Genomic DNA, 13,066 nt, shown 5'->3' on the forward strand with positions numbered 1-13,066 from the left:
AAACTTGTACTACTGTAGTAGGTGTGGGCTTCGTATCTATCTTGGCCACAAAATGCGTTCACTAAGCTGTTTGTAGTAGCTTACCCGTGTTCCTATTTTCCTATTCATTATTAAACCTAAACCTGCATTACCCCTATTTGACTTTGTGTTTATAACCCTGTAGTCACCTGACCAGAAGTCTTGTTCCTCCTGCCACCGAACTTCACTAATTCCCACTATATCTAACTTTAACCTATCCATTTCCCTTTTCAAATTTTCTAACCTACCTGCCCGATTAAGGGACCTGACATTCCATGCTCCGATCCGTAGAACGCCAGTTTTCTTTCTCCTGATAACGACATCCTCTTGAGTAGTCCCCGCCCGGAGATCCGAATGGGGGACTGTTTTACCTCCGGAATATTTTACCCAAGAGGACGCCATCATCATTTAATCATACAGTAAAGCTGCATGCCCTCGGGAAAAATTACATACCGTTTGAAACGTCCCCTTAGAACAATTATACAAGACAGTGCTTAAACTGACACACAATATTTTTTAGCACAACGCAATCTGACTTTCAATAATCCCTACAAAAGAGTGGCCCTGTCTAATATTAACCTATACGTTTCACAAATCACTTACCTCACAAAAATCTTCGTTACTGGAACTACTGCAATACAGCAAGCGCCACTACTGCCAGCTAAATAAAAGATTCAAACTATGGAAGGCACTAACTACTGATAGGGATAGTTAGCAAATGAAAGATATTAATAGAGAACAAACAATGTATTTACCTTAATAGTCATAATATATATAGCAGTTCATGACAAATTACAAAACTCCACCATCTCTCTCCCCACATCCACCACTGCTGGCGGCTCACCTCCAACTGCGCAACGCTATGCGCTGTTAACATCCAGCTGCCGCTGCCCAACACTACAATGGCTGACAACAATGCAAACTAGCCACAGACTGCACACAGCACAGAGCAGTACGTAACATTGCCAATAAGAAAACATAAACAGCCTACTTACATAGCCCCCATGCTCCCCACAAAAAATTTTACAAATTGTTTTGGGCAGTGGCCAATAGTGATTTGATAAAATTTTTTATAATTACAATAACAAAGAAATCAAAGGCACACACTTATTGATACAATGTTGGTCAAAAGCTAAAATTTTCTCACAGTCCATAAAGACAGTCCTGATCATCACAGTAAAATAGCAGTGTTTTTCTCAAAGTCTAAGCAGTAAAAGAAAATGCACACGGAAGTAGTGGATTTCCATGCAGTCTTGAAGAAGTAGTGTTGTCCTTCCAACGAAAAGACAGTGCTGACTCTCGACGTGCAGACAGGTAATGGGCCACAACAGAGCAAACCCACCGCAGAGTCAGTCGAAGTTTTGAAGAATACTGGTAGGTAGGTCATCACAGAGTAGACCCACTGTAGTCCTGGTAGAGATTACGGTATTGGTGGGCCATCAAAGATGCAGACCCACTGTAGTCCTTGTAGAAATAATAGTACTGGTGGGTCATCAAAGAAGCAGACCCAATGTAGTCCTTGTAGAGACGGCCAGCAGCCATCTGTTGCGACTGTGCAGGTGCACAATCACCATCAAAGAGTCTTGCGGAGAATATAGCAAGTCCATAAACCACCACTTGTGCACGCACAGAAAAATTTTTTTGAAATGTCCTTAGAACCAGCAATGCTGTTATCCAGTCCCTTGCTGAATTATTAACACACGTGCAAACACTATCAGTCCCTACTTCTCACATATTGTCCATATACTATGACCAACAGAAACGTGTGCAGTGAAATGTAACTTAATTTGAAGAACTGGTCTCAATAACAATTTTATAACATGAGAATACAATTACAAAGATACAGAAAACATAATTAAAAACATAATAATACAGATAACATTTGTAGTACAGGCTTTACAAAAGAATCGAAATAACATATACATCAATGTTACAGGAATTATGAGATAAGTAGATACATAAAAGATCAGAATGACTTTCGAAACATCAACTTCACACATGAGCATTAAAACAGAACAGAGTAAATATTCTTTAAACATCTTTACAAAGTAAATGACATAGTATTAGAGAAATTCTAGAACATAACAACATCAGCTAAACACATAAAGACAGGAAAAACACAAATACACAAGGGAACACAAACACATAGTGGGATAACACAAGGAAAGGACAGGGTTTCTTTTACTGCAGTATTTTGCAAACAAAACTTTCTTTACTTCTCGGAGATCTCCCTTCGTTCTTCATTATTACCAAAAGGTCCTATCTATACCTGCTTTCTGTACTTTTTTCGTATAACTTCTCAATGCATTTCTTCCAATTCATCGCAACTCATTCTCTTATATAGTCTACCCCCTCTTAAGCTAACTTAAATCTACTGAGCTCAGATGCTAAACTAAGGGACGAGGGTAATGCAGCAGTACAAAACAATTAACACAAACAGCAATGACAAAATATTCAAATTGGCCAAGCAAGCAGTAATATTACAACTAATATAACGTAATGAGCAGCAAACAAGAAAAATAAATCAGTAGTAAACTGGCTTAGCAGAGTAACACAAAGTCAAAGTCAGTAACACTATGCCTGGCAAACAGCAGCAGTAAATGCTATAACGTATACCTAAGCATGACAAAGCTCAAGCAGAAAAAATAGTACACTAAAGATAACAATGCAGATAAGGGAAATGTATAATCACATCTTAATGTCTAAGTAATTAAAGTGGTGCACCACAAAAACTAATTCTACAAAAAATTACCAAGTACTTGAAAAGAAAATTATATATGCAGTTATTGTTATCAGTCCCTTCTTATTGTTCTTTCCATTCCAAGAGCTCCTTTTTCGAAGAATGTGGATCATAAAATAATTATTTAATAGATCTGTTGACAGAAAGTGTTCACATTAGCAAATGCATCTAAGTTTATTTTATAAAATTAATGCTGCAACACTGCTGGAAAACAGATATCAAATGAAATAAGCAACTATGTACAAAGCATAAAAATATCATTCAATAGTCATGTGGCATTTCATAAGTTAGTAGAAATTCTCTCAATTCTCGTAGAAATACGCTTGTCATAATCAGGTGTGCAGATGTAAGTATCTTTCCAAGTAATGAGCGTGTCGTACTTGCGATGCTTTCTACAAAGGAATGTCAACAGCGAGGATAATGGCCTCTTTTTTTTCACCTAATGGCTTTTTCTCCAGGCGGCTGGCACACCTGGGCGCCACCTGAGTCACTTAGCTTCCTTACCGAAATATTTACGACAGCAGTTTGAGCTACAGTGACAGTCTCATATAAAAAAAATTTCAGAGGTCGAGAATTTGCGTTACGAATGTGTAGAAACAAAATCCTATAAACATAACAGCCTCCAAAAACTTTTTGCCGGCATTGTGATACATTACGCATATACACACATTTCATAACTCTTAAAGTACGATTCTTGGTTTCCAACACCCTTTTTCACAAGTCAGAGTCCCTAACCACTACTCATTATTCCTTACCTTATTACACATATACATATCGTCGACACTTCTACAATATTTCATCATAACAGATACGTAGCATAATCAAATTCCTCATATAGAATCAGCTTATTTATCATAAACATACCTCAACAGCATAATACACATCGTCGTCGTAATAATGTCATAACACCTCAGTCAAATCTCAAAAACGTCATAGCTTTCTGCAATAATTTCAAAACTTAAAAAAAATTCTCTGCTCATTTCAATAGTGTCATCTACCTCAAACGTACTTTAAAAATCATGCTCCCTTACCAAATACATCATTCAAAGCTCTCATAGTATCACAATGGTTCCGGAAAAATATGAGCATTTCACAAAGTACAGACAAAATACAATTTCATAACAGTGAAGTTATCCAACCGTGTAATTACGTAAACATCTGTCACTGATGTAGCAAAAAAAATGTTTATCTCTCAGTTAAATGATTAGATAGCTGTGTAATTTATGTGTTAGAGAAATATGGTACTGATGTGTAAAGTTGTATAAGCAAATACCATATTAGCTAGGGCTCCTTGTGCTTGCCAAACACATGGTACACAAAGTAAGCGTGTACCCCCCTGAGGATTAATGTCATTATAACCTCAGGTGTTACAGATTACAGCAATGGAATGAAATGTATCACGGAAAACCTTTGTATCATTGTAATTCAAAAATCTTTAAAAATAAATGTTTTAAGTACAAAATTAATCACTAAAATACGTGTCCTGTAGCGCTAAACTGTGCGTCCACCTTAGTAGCGTCGTGATATAGTCGTGTAGCTGTCAAATAAACTAACCACTGTGTCATCTGGTATCTCTCAGAAAGCACTTTGAATCCATAATGTGTTTTCAAGTAAACCAAAATGTTGCATTAAAATCTCATTAGCAGTACCAGTACATGTTCGAAGTATGTAAGCCTGATAGTCGTTACGTAATCGTGTAACTAACAAGCAAGAATGTACAAATAACAACACTGTGTCGTCTGTTCACTATAACAATGCATTCGTAATTTCTGTTTAAATAAGTTCTCTTGGTTCTTGACTGGATATTTAACTTCAAACATTGTTGCATGTTAACAGATTCTAAGTCTGACAAAGCATACAAGAAATGTGAAGTGAAAAGTTTTATGGCAAAGACTAAGTTAAAAAGCCGATTATCTCTCAATACGCGGTTTTATATGTGAAGTGTGGTGAAATCCTTTACTCTTCATAGTACTCAGAGTTTGAACTTGAATGCAATTGTCATGTGGTATACGTTGGTAAAGAATACTGGAATTTTTCTCAAGGTTAGCGTGTATGCTATTTTTCCCTGAGCCAGCCAGCGCAGGTGGATGCCTGCGGTGCGAGTCATTATCTGTTTCTTTGTTGGCGTGCGTCGTTATTGGGATTAGGAAACCTAACTTCTACAAATTCACCTTGCCGCGAAGGCCCTGCCCTGTTTAAATCCCGCCAGTTCTGATGGAATTCAGGTCTGTCGTTTTGTTGGTAGTTTACATAGTTTCTTGTTTGTCGGTCATGTGGTGGAGAATTTCTCCCGGAATCGCAACTGCGCGCTGAACTGTTGCGTCTGAAGTTATCCTGTCTCCCTTGATAATAATTGTTTTGGTATCCATATTGTCTGTTTCTATTGTTATCTCTGTCATATTCATAATTACGGAAGTGCGATCTTTCTCTGTAACTATAACTCTGCCAGTGGTTGTCATATGGGTGCTGTCTGTTTTGTTCACGATTTGCGTTGTAAGAATAGCCTTGTCGTGTCCAGTTATTGTTTCTGTCGTCATGGAATTGTGACGGATGTGGCCTGTAGTGATTGTTTTCCTGTTTTCGCATACTGCGACTGTTTGAGTCAATTTCTAATTCTTGTAAGAGTCCCTGAAAAGCTTCAGTGTCGTCTTTGCAACGTCCTGCGAAAATAATATGTCGTAAATGTTCAGGTAATTTGATTAAGCAAATGTGGATGAGTTCTGAGGGGCTGTATGGGTTTGACAGGTACTGATTCTTGTGCAACATGTCTTCAAAATATTTCACAAGACTGGAGAATTCAGATTGTTCGAAATGTTTCATCATTATGATGCTATGTTTTACTCGGTCTTGTGTAGCTTGAGATCAATATGCTGAGAGGAAGGCATGATAAAATTCTCCTTCACTGTGACAATTGTGAATGACCGATCGCATTCTTACAGCTGGTTCATTCTCTAAATAGCCACACATAAATTCTAATCTGTGCTCTAATGACCAGTTGGGAGGAAAACAATGAGAGAATTGATGGAGCCACGCTTGTGGATGAATGTCATTGCCAGAATTCTTAAACGTTTTGAATTTACGTGTAGTAATGAACAGCTTATAGTCAAAATCATCATGTCGGCGAGTCGCATGTCGGTCATTGTTACGTCGTGTCGGCGGTTCCATTTCAAAATTCGGTGCACCTTGCCAATTTCTTTCATAATTTCCGAAATGCCCTGTGTTATTATTTTGTGGCTTTTCCGTATTTCTAAGTCCCTCTTCCCGTGTTGGAGCGCGAGTGTCCTCTGAAATTTGTAATTTTTGTATTACTTGTGCTAACTGATCTTGTACTTCCCGAATTTCTCTTTTGTACTGTATATTGATTTGATTTTGATTGAATTTCCTAATTTGTTCGCACTCTTCTGTGTCATTAAAGACTACCGGTTTTGTGTCATTCAGATTATCATCTACCTTCGTAGATAAATTAGTGAACTGATCCGAAAGTTCGGCTACTTTCTCCGATAGTGTACTTATTTCCTCAGTGTGTTTTTCTGAACCAAGTTTCAGAGTATTTACTGTGTCCTTTAAGTTTTCCTGAGTTTTTGCAAGTTGCGTAACCGAATCGGTAGATGCAACTGAGTCAAATTTAGCTTGCAAGGTCTCATGATTTTCATGAACAATAGTCTGCAGTTCTTTTATGGCTGCTTCGTGATTCTGTAATGCATTTTCATGCCGCGAAAAAATAGGTTGGAAATGCTCACAAATTTGTGTTTTTACGTCATTACAGACTTTTTGACATTTCGATTCGATGTTATGTAACTCAGTAGTTAAATCTTCACGTGTTTGTTCAATTGTCGTGTCTAACTTTTGAAGATTTTGTTCCATTGTGTCTAACTTTTGAAGCTTTTGCTGTGTTTGTCTCTGATTTTGTTCCATTGTGTCTAACTGTTGCTGTGTTTGTCTCTGATTTTGTTCCATTGTGTCTAACTTTTGGAAATTTTGTTCCATTGTGTCTAACTTTTGAAGATTTTGTCCCATTTGTTTCTGATTTTGTTCGAGCGTTGTGTTTAACTTTTGTAGCCTTTGTCCCATTTGTTGCATTAACTGTAATAACAATGCATTAGTGTCTGGAATCTGTTCCTCTACGCCTTTCGGCAGTGCATTTGCACGGGCAACATTCACATTTTGACAAGCAGAAAATGTGTCTTGACTTATTTGAGAAAACGGTGAGGACCCAAAACCTGAGTCTACAGTATTTGCAATATTGTGTTCTGACATTCCCGATTCCTGAGGCGAGCTGTTGCCGACCGATCGATCGATAATGCTTCCCTGTTCACTACCTGTTTGACTGTCTACACCATTATTTGACGCCCGCTCCATTTCCCTATGCACAGTTACCAAATGACTACTTTGGATGTCTGTTAATTCACTACACAGTGGTGCTGGCAAGCTACGCTCGTCGTCACTAATATTTCTCAGTTTACTTTGGAGCCTAGTGTTACGTTTTTCACACGCCATTATTGTCACAATATTTCACACGATAACACAGAAAAGCACAATTTGAAGAGCAAAAATAAGAGAACACATTAACATAACACTGAAAATAATATCTAGTTAATTGCAGCTGCGAAATACTTGGTGCAAATCTACATGCATACCACAACTGTTTTACTGTACAACAATGAAAGACTGCAACTACAAAGGAGATTTTCTCTACAATTACGCGCTAGCAGTAAACAAAAGCTACACTAATTACACATACTACAAGAAAAAATCAGAAGATTCCAGTGAGGTATCCTCGGCTAAGGGTCGACATATGAAACGTCCCCTTAGAACAATTATACAAGACAGTGCTTAAACTGACACACAATATTTTTTAGCGCAACGCAACCTGACTTTCAATAATCCCTACAAAAGAATGGCCCTGTCTAATATTAACCTATACGTTTCACAAATCACTTACCTCACAAAAATCTTCGTTACTGGAACTACTGCAATACAGCAAGCGCCACTACTGCCAGCTAAATAAAAGATTCAAACTATGGAAGGCACTAACTACTGATAGGGATAGTTAGCAAATGAAAGATATTAATAGAGAACAAACAATGTATTTACCTTAATAGTCATAATATATATAGCAGTTCATGACAAATTACAAAACTCCGCCATCTCTCTCCCCACATCCACCACTGCTGGCGGCTCACCTCCAACTGCGCAACGCTACGCGCTGTTAACATCCAGCTGCCGCTGCCCAACACTACAATGGCTGACAACAATGCAAACTAGCCACAGACTGCACACAGCACAGAGCGCTACGTAACGTTGCCAATAAGAAAACATAAACAGCGTACTTACACATTCAGATACACTTACAGTGGAGGAGTAATGAGGATGTAATTGACAATGTGTTGCGGAATTCATTAGCTCTTATAGAGCGCGGTAGGGAAGCAAAAGTCCCACCAGAAATTTTCTGTGCTTGCCTAAGCACCGAAAGTAGTGCCTTCCTTGAGCTCGTGATATCGTTCATTAGCCTATACATGACGCTGAACTGGTTTGTAGAAGACACTGTTTCTAGTCCCTTTCATAGTTTACCTACTTCCAGAAAGAGGTGGTTTTCCAGCAGGAAGGAAAACATTTAAGCGTCCCATCAGTTTTCCACTACACTGTCTCATTTTTACAATGGCGAAGTAGGAAATCAGCAGTAGTCTTGACAGAAGCAGCGTCTAAAAACGACACAGGAAAATTGCAGAAAACATGAATTAGAATAGTCGAGAGAAGATTTTAACTCGGTCCTCCTAAGTATTACTGTACGAATAGTTAGCCTTGCCGTTATATAATTACGCTGTTCTCAAATATTTGGATGACAGGTCCCTGACTGCCAAGGGTCATTATTCGAACGGCCTGCTTCGCTTACAGAACGCAAATTAAAAAAAATAATACACGCAACACCACATTCAGCATAGTGCATCCATTTACACACGAGAACTTCGACAGCTGCGAGTAGAGGAGAGGTGCAGTCACAAATCCCGAATGCCTCTCGCAGTATAAAGTTGCGATTAGTGCCTCTGCAAAAGCAAAACCGACGTGTGGGGATTGGAAATGGAACACGTTCTAAGTGCCATTTTTTCACGATACACCTCAGACAACGACGTCCAGCTGTACGTGAGAAACTGGTTAACATTGCAGCCCCGGGAATTTTATGAGACAGCCATTCACCGCCTTATGTCACAGTGGGACAAATCTCTCAACAGCCAAGGCCAATACTTCTAACATACAGGTACTGGTTTCTGTAATTATGCCTCCGGCTCGTTTCTTTTTAAACGCCCCTTAATATTCATTTTTGCGTAAAACGTTTTGGCAGCTGACAGTCATCGTTAACTGTGTAGTGCATACAGTGCAAACGTTGTATGTGAAAGTGTTTTGCGGCAATGGGACCCATTTTTTAAAAGTGATAGAACAAAAGCATTCATGATGAAGAGAGGAGTGGCAGGTCTTCTGTTGTGAGTAATGATCTCGACAAGAAAATTAACGACACAGTCCGTCAAAAATGAAAGATTCACTACCTCTGAACTCCCTGAACAATTCCCACATACGTACGGTTTTGTGTCAGGGTGTCACCGATAACTTACCCCCGAAAGTTCTGTGCTCGGTGGGTACCGAAATTGCTCACAGAGATCCACAAAAACAGACGAATGAGCTCTGCTTCAGACTTCCTTTCACGCTATGACGTGGAAGCGAAGATTTTTTGAGGAGAAATGTCGCTGGTGAGAAACCTTGGATGATATACGTAAACGCCGAAACGGAACGACTGTCAGTGGCTTTGGGCCATACCAGTTCTCCACGCAAGCCGAATAAGGCCCACCAAACTTTTTCATTGAGGAAGCTTACGCCTACGGTTTCTTGGGAAGCCGATAGGGTTTTGCTGCTTCAATCTATGGAGCGTGAAACCGCGACCACCTCCGAAGTCTGCTGTGAATCTTCGAAGAAACTTAAGCGAGTCATTCAAAACAAAAACGTCATGGTATGCTGACATTTAGTGTTTTGCAAGACACCGCTTGTCTCATAGTGCCCGAAAAACTCTTAACGATTTTGAAGCAGTTCAAATGTTATGTTTTTGATCATTTTCCATACAGTCCAAACTCGACTCTCTTCACTCGCATGAAGAAGCTTGTATAGCAGCAAAAGGTCGTGTAAGATTGACTAAGCTTCCTGGCCCCAGAATTTTATGAAGAAGGAATTTGAAAATTAGTGAAACACTATGACAAATCATTAAATTTAAATGGTGACTATGTTGAAAAATAGCGGAAAGCTGTAGTTTCAAGATGTATATAATATGTTCACGAGATAAGTTACTCAATAATTAAGATATTAAAGTTCAGAAACTTCGATATAAGTTCACAAAAATTCATAATTCGAAGTGGTTAAGATCTTTAAAAAAATCATGTGAAAATACAAATGCAAACTATTGATACAGGCACTCTGTTTCTCCTTGATTTAGCCTTTCGAAAATAATGAACACTACAATAAAAAATGCTAGAAATTGTTAATTTCGCCATCCATTGGCACAGGCGGTTAAGAAAAAAACATCAGTCACCACACTAAAAATGCACTGTACAATCACAGTACTATTTCATTTGCTACAGTTCAGAGGCTTCACATTCACTAACAGATGGAGGCAAACTGTCGATCAAACTCGCAATAGTGTACCCAAGTGACCATTCTGGAGACGATCTTATTGTTCTCTATACTCAGAAACATCACTGAAAATTCTTCTGGTTACTGTCGTCTCAGAGAAACGTCATGAGGCAACTTCTCGACCCAGCAACCAGTGGTGCATCCAACTGTCCGTAATATTGTCACGATCGGATCGTCCTCAGTACCCAGAAGCTTCTTCTTGGCTACCGCCATTTCAACGACGTGTAACAGCCCATTCCAGGAAAAATATCCTGAATCACTTTTTACATTATCCTGGTTCAGTGCTGCTCTTGGTTATGTGGATACTCTGGCACGAGAGCGACACTAACTAGCTCTTCTTCGTAGCCGCGCGGTTTAGGGTGCCTTGCTACCGTTCGCACGGCTACCACCGTCGGAGATTCGAGTCCTACCTCGGCCATGGGTGTGTGTGTTGCCCCTAGCGTAAGTTAGTTTAAGTTAGATTAAGTAGTATGTAAGCCTAGGGTCCCAAAGCAACTTACCACAAATTTTCCAAATTTCCAAAAAGCTCTTCTTTGTGCCACCCTCTGCAGCACAGGGCACTGACCAAAATGTATTGCCACCAGAACTGTCTAGTAGCAACTGCCCACGAGCTATTCCAGGTACCATCGTTCCACAATGGAAGACGCACCCCTTGAAACTCCCGATGCAACTCTTCTTGTCGTACTCATTTATTTTAAATTTCCTTTAATTTACGTCTATGGTCAAAACTTTTTTGTTCACAGACTACCGGTTTCGGCCTATTGAAATGGTTCAAATAGCTCTAAGCACTATGGGACTTAACATCTGAGGTCATCAGTCCCCTAGAACTTGGAACTACTTAAACCTAACTAACCTAAAGACATCACACACATCCATGCTCGATGCAGGATTCGAACCTGCGACCGTAGCAGCAGCGCGGTTCCGGACTGAAGCGCTAGAACCGCTCGGCCACAGCGGCCGGCGTATCGGTCTATAATGACCATATTCTGATCTGTGTTTTATAAAAACAGTGTCCTAATGTACTGCAGCCATAGAAGTATCGTCAGATGTTAAACGCAAAATCAGCACCAGCATCGTCAAATATATATAAATATGTAAAAAATTGACAGATCTGAAGATGCTCATTTAGACCGAAACCGGTAATCTGTGAACAAAAAAAGTTTGTGACCATAGGCGTAAATTAAAGGAAATTTAGCCGGCTGAGGTGGCCGAGAGGTTCTAGGCGCTACAGTCTGGAACAGCGCGACCGCTATGGTCACAGGTTCGAATCCTGCCTCGGGCATGGATGTGTGTGATGTCCGTAGGTTAGTTAGGTTTAAGTAGTTCTAAGTTATAGGGGACTGATGACCTCAGAAGTTAAGTCCCATAGTGCTGAAACCTAATTAACCTAAGGACATCACACACATCCATGCCCAAGGCAGGATTCGAACCTGCGACTGTAGCGGTCACGCGGTTCCAGACTGAAGCGCCTAGAACCGCTCGGTCACAACGGCCGGCCTTCCCCTACCACGTTTTAAACAAAAAATATTGATTCACTTATGCACGCTTTGCGCGTGACCTTGAGCGGGACTTAGTCGCTGGCGCTGAGCCGGCTGGACTTTATCTCAATAAGATAAAAGGTAAAACTTTTAAACATACAATACTCGTGAAATTTTTTTACATCTTCTACTGTAACTTCATACGCTTTCCTTTGCCTTCTTGGAGTATTCATAACGTTTAGAACTGCTACCTTCTTCAAACGGGAGGATTCGGTCCCATCGTTTTTCAGACCCTTGCGGGCTTGGGAGGATTCGGTACCATTTTTCTGACCGTGGGAGGATTCGGGGCTGCGCCCAGCATAGGATATCGACCATTCCACTTTTCAGCCGTCTTTCAATAACACTGCCCAGCGTCTCCGTGCACCTGTCAGTTTCTCATGCACGCTCTGTTCTGTTCTGGTTTAGAATTGCCGTCTCAGATGTCCATGTGGCTGCGGTTTGACAACTGCCCAGACCTTCATCATCTCCGGCGGTAGCGGCACGTGTTATCTGCTGTTTATCTGTGTGTGGCCTCCGAACCGGTTGGGCGATTCCGTTAGTGACTGTCGTGGACACCCTCGCCGCGTCCAGCAGACCCTTTGAGCCGGCGCGATGTGGGGAGGGGAAGGTACAGGTGGCTCCACACCCTTTTCTTCTGCTGTGGCCGCATCTTTCCGGCAGTGCTGAGAGAAAGTGTTTTCCGGGAACTGCTATGTCCCACCGCCAGATTTCCAGGCCGCGCCGTTCATCTGTGTGCTCCACCCAAGCAACTCTGCACTGGCGTATTGAACATATGATAAATTAAATGCAACGATTTCCACTACAAACTCCACAATCTTGCAGTGTTTCTTAAGGACTGAGGTTGAGAATGATGCTTTTAACTACTTCTAACAATGGGAAAAATTCACTGGCCTAGGAAGATTTTATGATAGGGTGTTTATCTAACTAATACTGAACTAGAGAACTGACACATAATAAGCGATCTATCGAAAACAAAATTGGATGACATAAAATTCTTAATGACCAAGTCTCTAATGATTACATGCAGCAAAATGCAAAAAATTTTATCTACAAACACTTGTAGAATAAATATCAAATTTTTAATGGTACGACAAAT

This window comes from Schistocerca nitens, chromosome 1 (assembly GCF_023898315.1).
Source record: "Schistocerca nitens isolate TAMUIC-IGC-003100 chromosome 1, iqSchNite1.1, whole genome shotgun sequence".
NCBI classification, from domain to species: Eukaryota; Metazoa; Arthropoda; class Insecta; order Orthoptera; family Acrididae; genus Schistocerca; species Schistocerca nitens.